Raw genomic sequence first — 6468 nt, forward strand, 5'->3', positions numbered from 1 at the left:
TCAAACCCTACATGAGGCCTCCTTCAACTTACAGGCTCCTCACCTTTGTGTTATGATCCTGCCAGTCACTGTCATGGCAACCACAGAGGCCATTCCAGCTGAGAAAACTGCCAGGGGAATGAGGGAGCCCATGGACTGGGAATCCCTCCTTGGAAGAATGGTCCTGTGGAAGGGGTGGCTTACAGATCTGGAAATTTGTAATTCGTTTTGAACTAAATGTTTAGCCAGCCTGAGGAGGATTTTTCCATTCACTGTCAAATTTAGTATGGATTTTCCTTAGTGGCTGAATGCAATGACTCTCCTTGGGCATTCTTTGTTCTGGCCCATCTCCTGCAACTGCTCCATGGCCCTGCCCTGCCTCTTTTCTCAGCTATCCCTCAGCATCCTTACCCAATGCCTTCGGCTGCCTCGGCATGTCTGGCTCTGCCTGTCAGTGGGGTGGCTGTGTGCATGTCTGTGTTAACAAATTTCACATCTGTTTCCCTGATCTGAAAATTAATGGTTTTTTTGGGGGGGATGGCGAGCGAGTTGCTTGACGCTTTTAAAAAATAAGGCATCCACCAGAAACATTTTGCCTTTTTTTTTCATGCATGGAACTAAATAAAGGAAGACAGGTAGTGCTCAATAAAAATGTGAAAATCAAGTTTTTTCTACATAAACCATAACTGTTACAGCCTGAGTCATAGCAGGAGTCATGGTGCCTCACTCTCTTCAAGCAACAAACCACAGGAGTGACTGTCACGGTCACCTTCTAGCACAGGATTTTGTTCCTCAGGCACATTTCTCCCACAATAGCAACAATTCAATGACAAGAAAAAAAATAAGCTTCTTCCCTTACTCCCAGATGACAATCTGGCAAACACACTTATAATTTGTTGAAGGGGCCTGGATAGTATAAGTTGCAAACATAAAATCAAACCAAATGAGGAAGCAGCCACAAGGCAAAGGCCACAGCGAGGGAGAGTGGTTCAGCAAATCTGTGGAGATCTTGTCCCTGGACTCAAAGTCACACATGGCTCAAGCAGTCTGGATGTGCTGCTGCTCCTGAGGCTGCCATTGTTCTCCTGTTGCAAAAAAGAAGTGTCCACATTTCTGCTTTTAGCAATCCAGGACTGTCCTACCTGAAACCATGATTTCCCTCCCCCTTTGCTTTTAGCTGCAGCGCAGGGTGTCTCTTTGTTTTTGTTGTCTGTACACTCAAGCATTTGCCTTTCCTAAAAGAATTGGTTCAGCTGGGAAATTATTAACTACTTTCATATGCTTAGATGTAGGTTCTGCCATGTGAAGGAGTTCCTCACCGTTTTTCCTTGCCCCTCAGCTGGAAGGGTGCTCCCAGCTCTCAACTGCAGCCTGAAGGTTGTGCAGAAACAATCCTGCTCATGGGGCTGGGGAACAGTCTCTGTGGAACAGACTCTGCACAATTCCATGGGAATTCAGACACTCACCCAGCAGTGGACAGGTGCTACAATCCAGTGATATTTTGGGTTTTGATTTTCTGGGTTTTTTTGTTGGTTGGTTGGGGGGGTTGTTTTGGGGTTTTTATGCAAACCAAAGGAACATCGGAGCTTCTCAACAAAGCATCTGCATACTTTTATCCTATGCTATTTTATTTCATTTATTTGTTTGTAAGTGTAAGGAGGGAAGGGGGAAAGCACCATTTTATTTAAATCTTAGCTACAACGTCACAGCTGGTTTTTTTCACCCAGAACTACAGTTAGACGTCTCCACCTCGTGGTGTGAAAACGAAGTATCCTTAGAAAAATTCTGAAATGCTATTTTATGTCAAGGCAACGTTATAATCACTTTTGTAAATTATTTTCCAAGGCAAACTGTGCCTGTCAGCAGCACACAAGCAAAAGGTCAGAGAGGAGAAAGGTTTTATAGAACACTGAGTACATATGCACGTATGGGTGCATATGTAGGGGTGGTGAGATACTGGCACTGGTTGCTCAGGAATGTTGTGGCTGCCCCAATCCTAGCAGTTCAAGGCCAGAGATGGTGGTGAGATACTGGCACTGGTTGCCCAGGAATGTTGTGGCTGCCCCAATCCTAGCAGTTCAAGGCCAGGCTGGATGAGCCTTGAGCAGCCTGATCTAGTGAGGAGGTGTCCCTGCCCAGGGCAGGGGGTTGGGACTGAATGATCTGTAAGGTCCATTCCAACCCCTAAATTCTATGATTCTATGCTATATGATTGTACATCAGGTAACATAAACATGCTGCACTCAGTTACCCTTTCTGTATACAAAGATCCGCATCCTGCACAGCATGGATAGTTTTCTGTCACCTTATAACCACTTGAAGGATAGATTATCAGACAATGGAACGAGGAAAGTATGGGTCAAGGCTTTGGATGCAGAGAAACTTCTCAAGAGGCAGGTCAGCATGTCAGCTGTGCTCTCACAAGGTGGCACGAGCTGCACCATCAGGACCTTTATTCTCAGTGCACGAGGTGCCATGCTGTGAGTGTAAATTCGCTTTTTATGGACTGCATAACTTCCAGGGTTTCAAAAACAGGGAAATTGTGCAGTGAAAGAAAAACCACAGATACATTGCATTTACAAATACACAAATAGAGGGAGATGCTCCACCATTAACGATGGATTCCTTGGCAGCAGAAATGATGGGAAAAGAAAGTTTAAACTGAACAGAAATAAGTGATCATTGCTCTGGTTCTAAGGTTTAATACAACACAAAGCAATAGGTGGAATGTGCTCTGTGGTTTCAGCAGAATTCCCTAACGAACTGACTGAACTTTAATGACTAGATAGGATTCCATAGGACACCCTTAAAAGCAGCATTTCTGCTGATCTCCTCAAAACTATTAACATTCTGTGACTGTATACAGATAATGAGAATTTAAGGAATGCTTTTTTTAATTTAGGCAAAAAACTATTTCATTTTCCATAATAGTCATTCAATATAGGAATGAATTTTTCTTGTCCAAAAAAAATCTTTTGCAAAATTTTCATTGAATTGCCTTTAGTTCAGCTAGCTCCAATGGAAGAGGTCATAGAGCACAATGGCAAATGCAGGGACAAGGGGTGGTCTCAAGGAAAGCAGTGCAGATACCTTAGCACTGAAAAAATTCAGAAGTTTATCACTTGTCATATGATCCCATAAATTTAATTATTAGGATCTCCAGAAACATAAAACAAAAACTCATAATGAAAATGTTGCACTTTGTCCCGCCTCAAAAGACATAAACTGTGCATTGATGTCCAAGCATAGATTTGTTAATAAATACCCACAAAAAATGGTTTTAAAAGGCTGAATGTTCTGTTCCTCTCTGATCCTTGGGGATGTCATGGCTCCTGCCTCTTTCATGCAGTTGGATGAAAAAGCAGATGAGTTCTGTAATCTGTCAAAAGCTGAGCTAATTTTGTAGTTTTCAAAGAATTTGCCTACAAAACTCATTACCTGTTCCTTTGCTGAGCTGTTCTTGTTTAAATAGAAAGCTTCTGCTGCCTTGGACCTTGTTCTGGTTATTCAGGTCTTCGTGAAACAGTCACAACACCATGCACAACATAAAGACAGGAGCTGTTAAAAAAAAAGAGATAATTTATCAAAGTTATTGGCAAATGGTCTTTCCTGCCTGAAGGAGTAATGTTGGCGATGAGACACTGCTTGCTTTTATGACCTTTCAAGGAAAGGATATTCCTCATCTTTACTTGGCTCTGGGCCTCAAATCCAGAAAAAGAACTGAAAGAGGAGAGACAAGCAAGGAATACAGAAGTTGGTGTCTAGACTTGCTAGCAGAGGTCTTTGCTCCCTAGGCACAGCTGCTGAAACAGCTGAACACACTTCGCTTCCTGCAATGGCTAAATCTCAATCAATTGCTATATATACTTACCTGGTTTTATTCATATTCACTTCTTACTAGTAGAGAAAAACCAAAAGACAATATTTTAAACAAATTGCACAAGAAAATCTCAATTAGGTGGGAACAGATTCAGGGTACAAAGAAACCACGTGCACATCTACCCATCCTAGAATTTACTGTGTGTCATTTCCCATTTCTAGTGATAGCAGCACCACCATTTATTTTTTTTCCCAAGGGTTTCATGTCAATTTAGTTTTATTAACAAAACATTGTGTAATGTGGTTAAGCAGTTTCCAGTTAGTGTTTTTTTTCATTTAGTGTTTCTGCAAACTTGAAGCTGTCCACCTCATTCTTCTGCATTTTGCTCCTACTGCTCTCTGTCCTGAGATAAATCATCATGGAAGTGTCTCTGAACATATCTTGATGTTTCCTGTACCTGAACAGGGTTTTTATCCACTTTACTGTGAAGCCATCAAATTTAATTAATACCGGAAATATTGACTTAGTGCTAAGAGAAACATTATCATTAAATGAGCACATTAAATTGTGCTGGTGATGCCAACTCCACATCTGCAGGGCTTGTCAGACAGTGAATCTCAGCGTGTACAGTTGTTAGGTAAAGCTCTTCAGAGCTAAAAGTATTCGTTACTCACACGACCTAAGATACTCATTACATTACTTCAGAGAATCATTCAGAAGAATCATTGTTTGGCGTCTTCTCTTCAATATTATTTCTCTGACATTACATATCATTTGTGCTTGAGAAGTCACTACAAACTGATGGAAAACCTGCTCCCAGATGTTTAGAGAGAAAAGAGTAAGGATGTCATACAGCCATGACATCACCATTTCACAATAGTTGCTTTTTACTTTTTTTTTTTTTTTTTTTTTTGAGAAGGAACACAGAGTTTCTCACTCTCTAAATCTCTTCCCAGATCTAGTACTGGTTTCCTGAAAATATAGGCCTTTTGAACTGGACTAATTTGTCACATGGCATCACAGCAAAATGCAAGCTAATATTTCCTGACATTTGGTCCAATATATGATGCCTTTTAATAGAGCTCTTTAACTTTCATTAGTAGGAGATCATTTTTCCCTTCTAAGTACACTGCCTCTATTAGCCTGAGCTTTACACTTTTTCTGTTTGTTTATTCCTTTAGAATGGCTGAGAAAACTCTTAAAGTGACTGACAGACCCACAGAGCCATCTCTGGCTTAGCATTCCCTTCCTAGTCCTCACTGCTCTTGTAGCCCTTCCCTCCTGCACAGGCACTTGCTGTGTCTGTCCTCGATGCCTTCCCCAGCCCTGTGCCCTCCACTGGGTCTCCTCTTTTCCTGGGGGAATCACAGAATCGACCTACAGAAAGCTCAAAGACAAATCCCACTTCCCAGCCTTCAGCTGTGGGAGCATTCCTTACAAAACCTGATCTCCATCCATGCCATTTTTCTCCTACCCATTTTTCAGTGCTTGACGGAAGAGCTGTTGACTTTGCAAAGGTTAAAGGTGGCTGCCTCAAACAACAAATGGGATTTACCGCAAGGGGAGGATTGTTGTTCTTGCAGGAATGAAGTGTCAGGAAGATGCAGAGGTTGGCCAAGCCCCTGCTGAGGTGCCGAGTGACAGCACCAGCTGCCGAGGGTGCAGGAGCTCTGCAGGACCCAAGCATTCCCACGGCTGGGAAGGGCATGCCAGCTCCTTTTCCCACATCTAAAGCTGGAGGAATAACAGTGAGAGCTCCGTTGGGAAATCAGGGTCCAAGCAGTTTAACTTGGAATGCAAAGTAATGTGCAAGAATTGAGGCAGGCCCTGTGAAGAGACTGCTCCAACCTCATGGGGATTGTGGAGTGGGAACCTAAAGCTGATCCTGGCTGAAGTGGATGTGAGACAGAGAGACAATCCTCCATGCCCTTCTATCCCTGTCAGCATATGTGCAAGGGCATAAAGGTTTGCATAATTAGCTAGATCTGTTTGTAGACTGACTAGGACTGGAAAACAGACCTAGACCGAATCCATACAAACCCCTGATAATCTGTGTGAGTGGAGCAGTGGGTGTTAGACATATGAAAACACACAGACACACAGAATGTAAATAAATAGTCTGCATTGGCAAAAAGTTCTGGATTCTGCCTCAGACTCTGCCAGTGCCTGAAACATTAGCAGCATTCACAAATCCACCATAACCTGACCTGTCAGAAAAAAGAGCAGTCTGGGTGTTTCCCTCCAGCCAGTGAGTAGGAAATATGTTTTAATGTTTACTATCTAATGCAACACAGCAACAGATTTAAATATTTAGGAGAGTTCTTCCTAGAGAATTAATTAGGTATCACATATTGAATATTTTGCAAGAAAGTCAAGATTTGTGTGATAGAACAGAATGTAATGTCCTTGTTCAGAATGATCTGAGCTAAAATCACTTGATTTCCTGGTAAAGACAAGGCTCTAAGAACCAACAAATATACCAGATAAGCACATCTTCTTCCCTTGCCCCCTCCAGTTCCTTGAAATGTTACAATCCTGAATTATACAAAAGTCAAATTGAAGAGTCACTTAAGCTCCTGTGCAAAATGAAGACTCCATGTGTACTGCTCCTCTGTGTCCCTGAGAGGACACGGAATGGAGCATCCAGCACAGATGGTGGAGAAGGGAAA

The sequence above is a fragment of the Acanthisitta chloris genome, unplaced genomic scaffold, assembly GCF_000695815.1.
Source record: "Acanthisitta chloris isolate BGI_N310 unplaced genomic scaffold, ASM69581v1 scaffold7938, whole genome shotgun sequence".
Taxonomy (NCBI): Eukaryota; Metazoa; Chordata; class Aves; order Passeriformes; family Acanthisittidae; genus Acanthisitta; species Acanthisitta chloris.